The following is a 17,121-nucleotide window of genomic DNA, read 5'->3' as shown; positions in this document are numbered from 1 at the left end:
GCTTATGTTAGTTTAAGGGTGCTTCACTTAAAAGAAAGGTTTTAGGAGCAAGTGCTAGGCTTATGATAAAGTGAATAGACTGATTTTGTTGAAAGTAGAGCTTTCTTAAGGGAAAAATTGAAGTGCAGACTTGGCGGAGCCAGGAATAGTTTAAGCCTGTTTAACCGGTGCTGCACTATGCGCACGATCGAGCAAAGCCACGCAAACGCGGATTTTAAATAGGGAACTTCAAAAATGCTGGAAATGGTCCAAAACGACCAATTACTACAAACTCTTGTGCTGAGGTCACTCCTTCAGGGACAGATAGGCTGCTCAAGGTTCCCCACTCCCACTGGTGAGCAAAGAAACTTTCTTCTATCCAAGTAAGGCAATGGACAACACAGGAACTACAACACAGTCCAGAATACAGCAAAGCCTGTATAACTGGTCTAAACTAGTCGAGAAAGGCGGGAAAACAAGGATTTTTTTTTTTTTTTTTTTTTTTTTTGCTTTTTAGGTTAGAAAGTACACAGAAATGCAGGAAAAACAGTAATAAATCACTTACACAGGCTAGCTCACTTTAGTGGGTAGCCTCAAAAGTTAAATTTAACAACAAACTTTCGACCAAATGTAACTTTAAGTGCAGATAACGTAAAATGCAAAAAAACAGGTAATAAAGCAGTTTAAACTTGTTCAAAGTAAAAAAGGAAGGTCTCTCAGGTAAAAACAGCAAAAAAATACTTAGATCAGGAAAGTAGTCGCTTTTCTCAGTTCTCTGCTGCTAGCACCACTTTGCAGGACCACGAGGAGCTGTTTCTGAGTAGTATAGCCAGAAAAAAATGCTCAGGGGTGGATTTTAAACAGGGAACTTCAAAAGAGATGGAAATGGTCCAAAATGACCAATTACTACAAGCTCTTGTGCTGAGGTCACTCCTTCAGGGACAGATAGGCTGCTCAAGGCTCCCCACTCCCACTGGTGAGCAAAGAAACTTCCTTCTATCCAAGTAAGGCAATGGACAACACAGGAGCTACACCACACTCCAGAATACAGCAAAGCCTGTATACTGGTCTAAACTAGTCGAGAAAGGCGGGAAAACAAGGATTTTTTTTGTTTGTTTTTTAGGTTAGAAAGTACACAGAAATGCAGGAAAAACAGTAATACATCACTTACACAGGCTAGCTCACTTTAGTGGGTAGCCTCAACAGTTAAATTTAACAACAAACTTTTGACCAAATGTAACTTTAAGTGCAGATAATGTACAATGCAAAAAAACAGGTAATAAAGCAGTTTAAACTTGTTCAAAGTAAGAAAAGGAAGGTCTCTCAGGTAAAAACAGCAAAAAAATACTTAGATCAGGAAAGTAGTCGCTTTTCTCAGTTCTCTGCTGCTACCACCACTCTGCAGGACCACAAGGAGCTATTTCTAAGTAGTATAGCCAGAAAAAAATGCTCAGGGGCTGATTTTAAACAGGGAACTTCAAAAGAGCTGGAAATGGTCCAAAACGACCAATTACTAAAAGCTCTTGTGCTGAGGTCACTCCTTCAGGGACAGATAGGCTGCTCAGTTTAGTGGATTACTCCTTCCCGAAAGGAGTATTTCACAGTGAATGACATCAACAGGATTGCCAAAGTAGGGCATTTAAATTGTAATGAGTGTGACAAGCCTAAAAACCATTGCTCCCTACACAGAAATAGAAACACACACAAACATCCACACCTGCCATGTGTGGGAATAGAACACCTACCAGAGTTCTATATCACATTATAGCATTACGTTGTTATAGGACATACTGCAGGAGCTACTGTAATACTCTTTCCCCAAAGGTGTATTTCACAGTGAATGACATCAGTAGGCTTGCCAAAGTAGGACATTTGATTTGTAGTGAGCGTGAGTAGCCTAAAATCATTGCGCTCTGCACAGAAAGAGACATACATACATAGTTGAAATGTCTGGGATTAGAACTCCTACCTAAGTAGTTTATCACACTAAAGCAGTATGCAGTTATGGGACAAGCCACAGAGATCACTGGGTTACACTTTTCCCAAAGGTGTATTTCTCAGTGAATGACATCAGCTGGCTTGCCAAAGTAGGGTATTTGAATTGTAGTAAGTGTGACTAGCCTAAAAAGCATTGCTCTCTACACAGACAGACAGACACACACCACACGCACACACACACACACACACACACACACACACACACACACACACACACACACACACACACACACACACACACACACACACACACACACACACACACACACACACACACACACACACACACACACACACACACACACACACACACACACACACACAGTTTCCATATCTGGGATTAGAAGTCCTAACTAATTAGCTTATCACACTACAGCAGTACGTAGTTATAGGATGCGCAATGGAGATTACTGGGCTGCAGCTTTCCAAAAGGTTTATTTTACAGAGAATGACATCAGCAGCCTTGCCAAAGTAGGGCAATTGAATTGTAGCAAGTGTGACTACTCTAAAAAGCATTGGTCTCTACAAAAACAGAGACACACATCACACACATGGTTGTCATATCTGGGATTAGAGCTCCTACCTAACTAGTTTATTACCCTACAGCAGTATGTAGTTAGGGGTTGCGCTACAGAGGTTACTGGGCTGTATCTTTCTCAAAGGTGTATTTCACAGTGAATTTCATCAGCAGCCTTGCCAAAGTAGGGCAATTGAATTGTAGTGAGTGTGACTACTCTAAAAAGTATTGCTCTCTACACAAACACAGATATACACACACAGTTGTCATGTCTGGGATTAGAATTCCTACCTACCTAATTTATCACCCTACAGCAGTATGCAGTTATGTGAAGCGCCCCGGAGGTTACTGAGCTCCACCTTTCCCAAAGGTGTATTTCACAGTGAATGTCATCAGCAGGCTTTGCAAAGTAGGGCATTTGAATTGTAGTGAGTGTGACTAGCCTAAAAAGCATTGCTCTCTACACAGACAGACACACACACACACACACACACACACACACACACACACACACACACACACACACACACACACACACACACACACACACACAGTTTCCATATCTGGGATTAGAAGTCCTAACTAATTAGCTTATCACACTACAGCAGTACGTAGTTATAGGATGCGCAATGGAAATTACTGGGATGCAGCTTTCCAAAAGGTTTATTTTACAGAGAATGACATCAGCAGCCTTGCCAAAGTAGGGCAATTGAATTGTAGCAAGTGTGACTACTCTAAAAAGCATTGGTCTCTACAAAAACAGAGACACACATCACACACATGGTTGTCATATCTGGGATTAGGGCTCCTACCTAACTAGTTTATCACCCTACAGCAGTATGTAGTTAGGGGTTGCGCTACAGAGGTTACTGGGCTGTATCTTTCTCAAAAGTGTATTTCACAGTGAATTACATCAACAGCCTTGCCAAAGTAGGGCAATTGAATTGTAGTGAGTGTGACTACTCTAAAAAGTATTGCTCTCTACACAAACACAGATATACACACACAGTTGTCATGTCTGGGATTAGAATTCCTACCTAACTAATTTATCACCCTACAGCAGTATGCAGTTATGTGAAGTGCCCCGGAGGTTACTGAGCTCCACCTTTCCCAAAGGTGTATTTCACAGTGAATGTCATCAGCAGGCTTTGCAAAGTAGGGCATTTGAATTGTAGTGAGTGTGACTAGCCTAAAAAGCATTGCTCTCTACACAGACAGAGACACACACACACACACACACACACACACACACACACACACACACACACACACACACACACACACACACACACACACACAGTTGCCATGTCTGGGATTAGAACTTCTGCCTCACTAGTCTATCACACTACAGCAGTACACAGTTATTGGACATGCCACAGAGATTATTGGGCTGCACCTTTCCCAATGGTGTATTTCAAAGTGGATGACCTCAGCAGGCTTGTCATAGTAGGGCTATGGGGAAGGCTGTGTGTGTGTATGGGCCATAACCCATTCATCTAGAGGTTGACACACCACATACAGGCACATGCAGGGTTATAGTCCACAGGTACATTTATACAGCTGCTAGATGACTACTTCCTTGTACGGTCATGTTGCACAGCTAGCACTTGCACCACATAGTCTGTAATGCTGATGGATACCAGTGGCTAATGTCTACAGTGAATGACATTTACACCTCATGAGGTTGTAGCCATTTGGCTGTGTGCTGGGTGGGACAGGCCTCATAATGGATGTCTCCTTGTCACAGTCACTCTTTTCCACACATCTATGTATGTCTACCTTTGGCTTATTATAGTATGTTGTCCTTGGATATATGTCTCTGTTCCTATCAACTGTGTGTGCAAAGCATGACAGGTGCATACTGAAGAGTGTATGCACTAACATCTGCAACTGGCAGATATGTATGGTCCACTGTTGTTTGCAGACATGGGCTTCATTTGTTTAAGTGTTTGAGCATGCCCAGTATGACCTCTCAGAATGTTGTTATCTGACATTGCCTTCATTTATTTAAGTGTGTGAGCATGCCCAGTATCCCCTTCTGTATTGAATGTGTGGATCGATTCCAGGTAGTTTGTACTTCACTGCAGACCTTTGTGTTGTACACCTACAGGTAGGAAATGGTTTCTGCAGGGTATCCATTGATGATTTGGCAATATGGGGATAAACTGTGCAGGGAACAGTGTGTGCTGTAGGTGATTATGTCTGTGCTGCTTCAGCTACATGGTACTGCTGTTAGCAGAGATATTCAGACATGTACTATTATACACTGTGATGTTTTCTGTCCTCATGTACTGTCAGGTGGACATTCTTGCTCACAGTGATGTCTTGGGGACAAGGGTGACTGCAGCTGTGTCAGGTATTGTGGGCAGGTGCCTACATATTCATGGTGAGTTATGCCATTCTGGAGGGGGAGCTGCAGACACTTGCTGCTGGGTCTGTATCCAGTTCAGCACCTTGGTACAGTGCTAGCAGTGGATGCCATACTTGTACATCCATCGATATGACAGTATGGTCTTATCATGCTGTGGCAATACCTAACAGCTGTAAAACTTCGCACAGGTTACCCAGAAGCAGAGACCATGCATCAGGACATAACCCCTATTGTGGTGTACGGGCAGGTATGTAGCCACCCATTTATGTGTTTGAAGCCAGGGATAGTTTTGTACACAGCTTTGTGTCAGGCCTTGCACATTCCATGCTGCCCATGCTTCCCCCATTATTCTATCCTTTTCCTTACATTACGCATTCATTCTCTGATACTTTCCCCTAAGGTTTTCACCCCATCACAGCTGTGTGTCGGTGTTGGTCCACAGTTCATGCAGTGATACATGGTGGACATGTTACTGTGGTTTGTCCACATGGCCTTGCATATGGCTTATGTGGAGTGTGTTATGTTGTTATTTGGGTGTCCATGACATAACATGCATTGGCAGTACATGTGAGACACAGGTTTCTGGCAGAGGCCTGTGGGCCATTAGGTGTTGATGTGGGCCAGATGTGGCAAGCCGTTCCATTCTGTCAGTCCTACAGTGTCAGACCACTATACAGTATATTTCCCTGGGATGACAGAGTAGGTGTGCTAGGTGTTCATGCCAATACCTTCTATCAGTCTTGATCAGGTGGTCTGGATGCTGGCAGGGTGCTACCTACAGCTAGGGCACACCTGCATGGGACACCTGCTCTGCATGCTACATTCTTTTGCTATTGCCATATACAGGTGGGGTCATATTGTACCCATTCCTCACAGCAGAGATACGACCAGAGAGGTACCTGTGGGTGGTGTTTGCGTGAGCTGGGTGCATGTGTGCTATGGACACTACTTGCATCGACACACTGATATGCATGGGACATTCCACTTATGCTGGCAAGTTCAGGTACATCAGCTGTTTCTCAATACATTAGTCCTACCTCTTTTGTGATCTGCAAGTGTTTGGGCAGACAACACTGGTATCCCCTACTACAGGACCAGATAATGTGATGTATACAATTCCAAGGGTGTCTCCATTTCACAGTGACACAATATATACTGTATGTCTGGGGTACTTTCCCCTGTGTACTGCTTGTATATCTATCCCAACAGCCATGCCATGTCAGTCTTTCAGATGGTGACACATATTACCACCATACATTTACAATGGCTTACTGCTAGCATGTGTTATACTGGTGGGAATTGTCTTTGGCACTGCAGTTGTGAGGACCTGTCCCTGTCATCAGCAGTAGTGGGCAATGGCCACCAGGTCTTACTTCAACATGCATACATACTGACCACTCTTATACAGTATGAAACACACACCAACCTAACACACACATACCTGCATATTGCGCAAATGCTACAACCTATCCTGCTACCTTGGCCACCTCTGTGCATCTGTGCTCCACTGGTATTATACCTACACATACATGTTACTACATTTCTACATAGGGTTGTGGGGGGCACACCTGACTGTTACGACATGTGTACATCAGATTGGGGGGTGGCATACCAGACCGTTACTACATTTCTAAATAGATTTGGGGGGGCACACCTGACTGTTACTACAATTCTAAGTAGGGTTGCGGGGAGCACACCTGACTGTTTCTACATTTCTACACAGGATTGGGGGAGGGGGCCACACCTGACTGTTACTACATTTCTATGCAGGACTGGGGGAGGGGGCACACCTGCCTGCTTCTACATTTCTACACAGTGGTTGGGAGGGTCACACCTGACTGTTACTATATTTCTACGCTGAATTCGGGGAAGGGGCACACCTGACTGTTTCTACATGTCTGCATAGGAGTGGGGGATACACCTGACTGTTACTACATTTCTGCGTAAGATTGTGGGGGGACACACACCTGACTGTTTCTACATTTCTACACAGGATTGGGGGGCACACCTGACTGTTTCTACATTTCTACACAGGATTGGGGGGCACACCTGACTGTTACTACATTTCTGCACAGGCTTGGGGGAGCACATCTGACTGTTTCTACATTTCTACACAAGATTGGGGGGGGCACACCTGACTGTTATTACATTTCTACACAGGATTGTAGGGGCACACCTGACTGTTTCTACATTTCTACATAGAATGGGGGGGGGCACGCCTGACACTTGTATACATTTGCTATGATTGTACTGGTATGTCAGGTACTCCATTTCATTCTGTATTCTAACCTATCATGCTGACTAAAGTCATATCAGTGTATTACAGGTCTTAGCTTTGATTGACCTACATATTAGTTTCTGACTTCCTACCCTCCAGAACTAACATCCCACTGCCTAACCTGCTGTAGTCTGTCTGTGTAGGCCTGGGGGGGGGTTACCCATAGGTATCATTCAGAGGCCATAACACAGCCTTTGTTTGTGTTTGTCTACACCTCTCCTGCTGGCTGAAACTATTGTTGGGAATGTGAACCTCCCTGACTGGCATGTGTGAGTCATATGGACACACGTGACCCAGCACATTTCCTGCAGTGAGTTTTTTTGCCCTGTGCAGTACTGGCTACTAATATAACACCAATATTTGTTACAGATCTCATGGTGCTACTATAGGTGTCTACTATTTGCTGGCATACCATTCAGCCACTGATTCCCTTGCATGCTCACAATCATACCATAGATACAGGTAACAACACATTCTACTCTATTCGGCAATTGGTAGGTTGAGTGACCTACCTTGTGGTTGTCCCAGTATGGAGGGTGGTGCTGCAGGGCTGCCTATGTCAGATGCACATAGTACACTCCCTACACACAGTGGAGCACAGGTAGTTTTATGTTTGGCATCCCTTTTACTTTATGTGCGAGGCAGAGAGAGGTGTCATTCCTTGGGTCCCTCCTGTGTCAGTGTATGCACTATGCATTGCCTCTTTGCCAAGGCCAGGGCATACTGGGCACACTTCCTTCTGCCTATTGAGGCAGGCTCAGATTGCTCCACTTCCAAGTCACTCTGTGCCAGTACAGGCCTTGGCAATGGGTGGGGGCTGTGTGGCCCTGCCCAGTGCTGTTCCTCCTACAGCTGTTTCCACAGGATCATATTGTATAGCATGGCACATACAATGACAATTTGGGTGCATGCAGCTGGTGAATACTACAAGGCTCCACCAGATGTGTCCAGGCACTGGAACTGTGACTTGAGCATCACAAACACATGCTCTATTATAATTCTGGTCTGTGCGTGTGCCTCATTATGGAGTTCTTGTTCGGGTGTGTGTGCATTTCTGATGGATGTCATCAGCCATAGCTCCAGTGCATAACCAGCATCCACCACTAGGTGACTGTAAGGGATGTCCCCAGTGGCAAATCTCTGGTATAGCTGCGTCAGATGCCAGATGTAGGAATCGTGATAGCTTCCAGGGCAGCCAGCACACACATTCATTATTATGCCCTGGGCATCGCACATGACCTGGCAGTTGATGAAGGGGAAGCCGTTGTGGTTGATGTAGACCCTATCACGCTCACCGGGTGGTGCTTTGATGCATATGTGCATGAAGTCTATAGCACCCACTACCTCAGGGTATTCTGCTGTTTGGTGGAACAGTTGCATATTGCTGACCAATGCCTCACTGGTGATGGGGAAATGTACGTGCTCTCCAGCATGTGCTGACATGGCATCCAGGAACTGCTGGAGTACCCTGGATGCTGATGCCTGTGAGATCCCCATCATATCCTCAGTTGGCCTTTGGAAAGTACCTGTAGCTAGTATTCTTAGGCCTACACATACCTTGGTATCCACTGGGATGGGTTCCCCTTTGTTAGTTCTGTGTGTCAGTCGTGGCCGGCACAGCTCAACAATTTGCTGAAACAGGTCCCTGTCTACCCTATAGCGCTCCACTATCTCCAGCTCATGTAGCCTCTCATAGGTTACTCTGGGTCTGTTCACTCTTCTCCGTCTCCTCCCTGTGGGTTGGTCGACAGCATTCACATCCTCACCACCCTCAGCCTCTTCCACATGTTGTTGTATGATAGCTATTGCAGCCCCTATCATTTTGTTGTTTTGTTTGTTAAAACTTCCCCACTTGTATACACCGGTGGTGTAGAGTATGGGAAAAACCAGAGGGAAAGGTGTTTGCATAATTTATAGTAGTGTTCTGGGCTGGGCTGGTCTGCTTCCTGTGTAATTAGCTGATTCTGATACATTTCACCTGCTAGTTATGCTAGTTCTCCTAGATTACCTTCCTATTGCTATTTTTCCTTCCCATTGCCTTCCTGTTTAAGCACGGGGGAATGCCACACAAACACAGTGCTCAAATGTACACAGAGTTGCTAGTTCCTGATTTACTTTTTAATTTTTTCCTTTCAAACCCCGTGTGCAGCGCACACACCTGCATAGGCAATGTAAAGAGTGCTAGGCAGCCTCAGACACACCCCCTTGCTTAGCTCTGCTAAGCTAAGGGCAAACCCAAGCCACAGGGCTCCAATCCACTTAAAGTATGCCTGACACCCCTCACCATGATGTCAGCTAACTCCTAAGTTTGCACCAAGCTATTCCTGCTCTTACACTGTTGGGTGCTGACTAGCATGCAGGGGAAATCTGGGATTCACCATCATTCTCCTCATTTGCTAGGATTGCCTGCTAATGCATAGTTACAGGTTCCACACTCAGCCTCCCCCCTTTGCAACCACTATTCACTGGCCATGTTGTCTTCTGCCTGCCATTGAGTATAATGGCAAAATTGTGATTTTGGTTATAATGCTTATTTTAAGTTTTTTTCTTATTCTCCCCCGATCCCAATTGCGTGCCACTTCCCTAAGCTTAAACAGCCAAGATCAGCTAAAAAAAATAAAAGTTGATTTTTTTTTTGCAAGTGTTTTCCATGCCAATGACCTTATACTTGGCAATTGGCATGCTTTATACATTATATCCACCCTTTATTTGGAGCTGTCATGGCTCCATTTTGTAATTTGCAGAAATGTACTCCGTTACTGGCGGAGTACATTTCTGCAGATTACACTAGTCCTGCACGTCTGGTTTCCAGCTTCCTGGATAGCAAATTCACCTTATTTGCATGGATTTCTCCTGCAAATGGTGTAATTTACATACAGGGGCTGAGTCCATGCAGGACTAGTGCAGGACCACTCGTGCACGCCCCTACAGATTATTCCTGGATCGCACGGCGGACATATTGCCTGCTGGAACTTCTGCACTAATCCTGCATGCCGTGCAGGCCTTGCAGAATCCGGGGGTCTGTGTCTTCTTGATTATTTATTTTTTATTATAAAGAAACATTTTAATTTATTTTCACTTCTGTGTTTTTATTTTGTTGCTACTTCTTCCAAATTAGGAAAACTTAGGCATCACAGTCATTTTTGTATCTGCGAAATCACTGGAGTGGAATTCTTTCAGCTGTACAAAAAGCATCAGGATGCAGCATGTCTGAAAACTCATGTGGGATGCTGGAATTCAACATTTCTTCCAGGTAATCTCAAAGGCTATTGTTTTAATTTGATTATAGCAGTCTCATATAAAAGGCTACTAAAATGTTATTCATTTTTACAAGATTTCTACAATTTACAAATAAAATATTACATCTATACAGTGGCACATCATGGAAAGAGATCTTTTTCTTATGCACTAAATAAATAAATTTATATCTAGAAGGATTTTACATCTATATGGTTTAGAACTCAGAATGAAATATGCTCCCGAGCACTTAACATTGTTGCATAACAGAGGTTTACTCCATTTCATAATAAAATATAGCCCTGACGAAAAGTACAGTTTTACATTCTTATAATAATTTTGCAGAATGAAATTTAGCAGGCAGAATCACATCTGCATCAGCAATAGAAAATAATGCATGGTCTTGTACTCAGCTCAGTTGATTATATGGCCAAAACTGGGTACCTTCATCTGAGTCAGGTCATTGCCATATTATTCATTGTCATACTATTATAAAATTACATGACTGAGTTTCCTTTCTGTGTCAAGCTAATAATGCATCATAACACAGAACTGTTTCCCCTTCATAAGGCCATAGGATCCCTTTAAGACCAGTTTTCTTGATAAAGGTATTCTATCTTTACTGAGGAAATATAATTTTGCTTCTTTTTATCCTTACTTAATATTCTAGTTTAACATTACATGACTAATTCTAGTTCATTTTGCTGCAACTTCTCTATATGAAATATCGGGTGATTTTAGCAAAATTTCCCATATGACGTTTAGTAATACAGTCATGCAAAAGCTATAAGTGCAAAAAAAAAAAAACTCAGCTACACATACATGCTAACAGTGAAAAACAGGTCAGCATAATGATCTTTCTTAAGTCCCAGATTAAATTTGTATAATCTTTTCACGTGTGTCACATAAGTTTCACAACTTAAATTAATTACTCTGACTGATGAAATAATCAATATTTATTGGTATTTGCTTACCCAGTTCAAAGATTAATTGCCATTTCATTTGATGTCCAGGAAAAAAATGCATTTTGAAGATGACCATTTGTCTTTGGAATATGAATATGTCTTTCCCAGGAACCAGGGTCATTGGATAAGTCAGTGTTCTTCACTTGAATGTCAAACACTAATTTCTTTACAGCCCATTACAGTGGATGGTTGCGACACATGGTTTTACAGTAAAGCAACTGTTGCTGAAATAAGCTTGGGGATTTATTATAGTTGATCAAAAGAGATGTATATGAGGTGTAATTCTTCTCACTTAGTTTTACTCTAGGATGCATTAAATGCCTGGTTGCAGGATAACATCAAAGACAAGCAATTTCTCCAACCATAAACTGCTGTCCTGTCCATTAAGTGTAAACAAAGCTATGTTTCTGTCTCAACTATTGGTTTATTTTAACTCACAAAGTAAATTCAGGCACACTACATAGTATTTCCCATGTGCATATATATTTAAAGGCTTTCTCCTTCTTTTCTTTTTGCTACTTTTCTCAGCAGATATTAGGGAATTTCTGCTTCAGTGTTAAAAATTGCTTGAAAGTTCCATATAGTCCTTAGGAAATGTGAAACTTTGTGAGCTACTTGACTTGAATTGTGGTATATGATCTCTGTTTTGGTAGGAAAATAACAAATCTTCTCCTCTGTACATTAAGGAGCTGATGTATAAATGTTATCCAGTACGAAATGCTTGACATATCTTACTGAGGGGATATCTGAACTGAATAAAGGAAAGAGGATCAGGTAATCACAACATGTCAGCAACAGTGAAAATATGTCACATCCCATTTGTATCATAAGATCTCCTGAGTTAACAGAACATGAAAGAGAAATACTTTCACATGTGAAGCAGCTTGAAACTTATTGCACTGCAAGTATACAGGCATCCTGTTCTAAGTTTTAGATGAATAAGCATGAATGCTGCTATGTAATTACTGTATGCAAAGAATTCAGAAGGGTACTTAAAAAAAGGTTGTCATAAATCCAAGTGTGTGGCTAGATCATTAGTAGGGGAATTCCTATGCAAAATTGCTAGCTAATGGAATTACAAGTTGCTTCCTGTGAAATTACAATCAAAATGTAAGGGAACCATAACATTAATTGCCATAAAATTGCAATAATGTCAAGTTATCTTTAATGCAAGACATGTTAAACCCAATTATGTACTGAGTAATATTCAATGAATAACAGAAAAACAAACAAAAATAATTTGAACACAGACAGTCATGAATGAGGTATACAAAGTTGCAAATTTACAGGCTGAATGTCTTGTATTTTAATGTTACTTAGTGTTACGCGAGTAAAAGAAAACAAAAACATTTATTTAAAGTAGCTACAGAAGAAAAGTTACCATTAGCTCATTAAACCTTTGTGATGCCTCCTGGAATTTGGAAGACCAGCGGATTAGTTCTCTAGATATCTGCTATTGCTTTTCATAGCCGTGAAACAATTTTAAATCCACATTGCATGCATTTGAAAAAGGAGACAGGAAGGGGTGAAGGAACTTAAAGCGATAACACTGCTCTCCCTCCTTTGGAAAGCCTGTGCCAAGGTGATGGGAAGGAGTGTCCGTATAATAGCTGAGTTGCTAATTTGGGAGGAGCATTGCATGGGACCATGTATCAACTTCTTGATATCAATAATATAGTAATAAGAGCATCAGCAAAGCATAGTACAACAATTCTAATAATAAAGAAACAACCACAGTAATGTACTGCATAAATTTAATGAAGAAAAAGCAAAGCTTTCAGGTTCATAAAAAAAACCTTTATCAGGGCAAGATAAAAACAATGAATTGAACCATTCTTAAATACACAACCCTATTAAGCACAGTCAATAGAAATAATTAAACAATTAACAATAATACATTTTTTAAAAAAAGAATAAAAGTCACTCTAAATGCATTTTTCTCTTAAAATAACCCACAGTCACCATCCAATTCCAATCACTATATATTTAACACTTGTTTAAAATATATGTATATGTGTGTGTGTGTGTGTGTGTGTGTGTATGTGTCTGTTTGTGTGTGTGTCACTTTGTGCATTTGTTTTTCTTTTAAAATATGTTTGAGTAACCATTTGGTTAATACCGGGGGGGGGGGGGGGCAATCTGCCTGTAATTGTAAAATCTAGTCATATTCTTTGAGTTCAAGTTTATTATTTAAATCACCCCCTTGTATTTTTATGAGTGGTAGTCATTACTCTAAAGGTAAATATATGTTTAGAATCATTTTCAGAAACATATCTGGCAAGTGCATTCATTAAACTTTTCCTTCTAATATCTGACTTTAAGGTGTCTTGTGGATTTTCCAGCATAAAAACTTGGACATGGCTTGCATGTTGCCAAGCAAGCTATATTATAAGAATTACAAGATGCGAAACATTTGAATGTATAAGTCTTTTTGGTGGAAAGGTGTATAAAATTGCAATCACTGTTAAGAAGGGTGCAGCAACTACAGTTATGGTAGAAAAAAGTACCCTTCTTTAAAAATTATGTAGTTTTAATAACACAATTTATTTCACGAAACCACAGCACATAGAAATCCCAGTAGACATGTGCTATGGTTTTGTGCAATAAATTATATTAAAACGACATAATTTTTTAAAGAAGGGTACTTTTTCCTGCCATAATCATAAACAATAATGTGCATTGGGATTTCTATGTGCTGTGGTTTCGTGCAAAAAATTGTGTTTTTAAAAGTGCTTGTTTCTTGCTTCCTTGGGCACCTTGGACTTTTGTTTCAAGTGACTGTTGATGTCTTTAACATTATTTTTGAGGATATCTAGTTTTAATGTTACATTTAATATCCTTGTAACATAACATTTGTTTCAAGTTCAAACAATTATAAAAAGAAAATCTTGGTCTATTGTCTACAATATTCCATAATTCTGATAGGGTCCTTAGAATACCCCAATTACCCACGATTATTCTCCTCACACCATCACTGCATCTACTGAACGTAGTAGGGTAATGGAGTATATTACCCCTACTTGGTATATCATTTATTTTGTCTAATGTTTCACTACCACTAAAGTAAGGTTGAACGTGAGTATCTCTCATTAACATAACTTCATTCTTTATGTTATTCAATAAGTCTTGATCATAACCCCTATTCTTAAATTCATTGGTTACTTCTTTCATTTGGTCAAGACATTTTTCCATACGTGTATTCAATCTGCATGCACGTAAATACTGTCCCCTAATAATCTCTTTAAATAAATGTGGGATGTGTGCTTGTATGATGTAAATACTTATTCTTATGGACAGCCTTCTTATGGAGATATGTCTGTATATTTTTCCTATCAAATAATAAATCCACATCTAAACTAGATGTTATAAGGTGAGGTGGACAAAAAATAGTGCTGTTATTCAAAAATTCCACAAACTCAACCAATTCTTCATGGCCACCTTCCCAAATGAAAAAGACATCATCCACAAACCGTTTAAAGAAAGTAACTTTGCGTCAAAAGTATAGTGGACCATTATATATAAATTCTGTCTCTCACTTATCTAACACCAAATTTGCACAAGTTTTGGCAATGGCAGTACCCATTGCCACTCCTGATATTTGGCGAGAAAATGTATTGTCAAAAACAAATATATTGTTATCTAATACAAGCTCAAGAAGTTCACAAATAGTTTCAATTTGTCTCCTAGGCAATTTATCATATTTACAAAGTAATTCCCTATTTGAATTTATACCATATTCATTGTGAATCATTGTAAACAGTGATTTTATATCAAATACAAGAACTAAGAAAGGAATATTTCCTTTAGTTTCAAAAAAGTGATGCAATTGTCTTAAAAAATTACCTATGTCTTTGATGTAACTCTTCACATATTTAAGGTATTTAGCTATTATGTCCTGTAGATACAAAGAAACAGGGTCAGTAGACCAACATCTTCCTGAAATAATCGGTCTGATAGTGGGGTTTGCTGCCAAGGCCTGAATGCAGCATAAAGACTTCAAATAAGTTAATAAAACAGTGGAAACTCAGAACTTTAGAGATGAAACACTTGAATGTATTTAAAGGCTTATTTGAATTTATCCCATGGGCTGCCTTCTATTGAGGTTTAAGCAATTACACTGTGAATTCTCTTGTTTATCTGGATCTTTCTATTGTTTTCAGATGTTATGTTTTTCTGTATGTTCTTTTTACTGTTTGTCCTAAGAGAACTGAGAATGTCACCACTTTATTGAGGATTGAGGCGTGCCATGCTCTGTACAGTGCTTGAGTGGCAGAAAGACATCAGGATGGAGTAATGCAGATTTACATTATTTACAACTGGTACTCCTGCCACATGGAATCAAATGACCTCCCTGTTCCATCAGTATTGAATGAGAGCACTTCTGCTTGAAGAAAACTGAGTAGAGACTTGAAATGGTCAGTATTTGATCTACCTTTACTGAACTCCAGCGTATAGAGGTGTAGTAATGTTAGGGATCAAGGGGTTATAAAGCATTGTCCCAGAATTTTTGCCTACCTCAGTATGATACCTCATGCATATTGATGGGCATTTTTTTGCCATTTAATATGGTATTTACATGAAAGAATCATCATGGGCATGATAAATGAGGACATAAGTAACCTTCAAATGCTAGACCCATCACAGTTTCACTTTGATAAAGGAAGGTCATACTTATTAAATCTCATGGACGTTTGTGAGAGTGTCATCAGAGCATTGGATGAAGGCAAGATTCTGCACACAGCTCACTTCGACCTGGCCAAAGCTTTTGATACAATACCCCACTCAGGCATTATAGGCAAGCTCACTAAATTAGGTACAAACCCCTTTATCACCTACCAGATAAACAAAGAGTTCACTGATAGGACCCAAGAGGTCAAAATAGTGAGGCCACTTCCACCAATCAGCAAGTCACTAGTGGAGTCCCCCCAGGGTTTGGTACTGGGACAGCTAGTTTTTGGCATCTATTTCTCTGAAATGGAAGCAAATGCTGAAGGTTTATGGCTGACTAAGTTTGCAGGTAATTGCAAGCTGGGGGTTATCATCAACTCCCCTGCAGACACTAGCATTTTTCTAGAAGGCCTATCTCTGAATAACAAATGGTGTCAAAGCCATGGTGTTAAGCTCAGTACTAAGAAATGCATAATTGTACCCTTTAGGAAGTCATCCATCCCAGACAATTACCATGTTGATAATACACCCCTAAGACTTGACACAATGGTCAGGGATCTGTGTATGCACGTAAACAGTAGCCTTACCTTCTACCACCATATGGCCACAGTGGTGAGGAAATCCTTTTATGTTGCACAACTTATAAGTAAGGGCATGGCATCTAGGTCCAAAGAGGTCATTATCCCACTGTACTTTGCTCTTATCAGACAAATCCTAGAGTACAATGCTCCCTTCAGTATGTAGCTGACTAGGCATATGCAGCAACTAGAGCAACTTCAAAGGTTCCTTCCAAAAAGTATACAAGGCATAGCACACCTGCCTTATGCAGAGCACCTTAAAGACCTTTCCCTCTACTCAATCACCTAAAGATTGCTGAGGGTAGTCTATGCCTGGCTTACAAGGTATCTACAAACCCAGCATTTATGAATCTCCTGCAAATTCATAAGTCAAACAGTACCAGAAATCCAAGGTCTATAGACCTGAATTTTGTCTGTGACTTAAACAGAACATGCTGGAGAGACAGATATGGGTCCCACAGACTGCCCTTCCTATGGAACAGACCTCTCATCCATGTGAAGCTGAGTTCAACTATTACACAGTTTTACTG

This window comes from Protopterus annectens, chromosome 3.part1, assembly GCF_019279795.1.
Source record: "Protopterus annectens isolate FY-2018-M chromosome 3.part1, PAN1.0, whole genome shotgun sequence".
NCBI classification, from domain to species: domain Eukaryota; kingdom Metazoa; phylum Chordata; order Ceratodontiformes; family Protopteridae; genus Protopterus; species Protopterus annectens.
Note: the sequence above shows the minus strand (reverse complement) of the source record.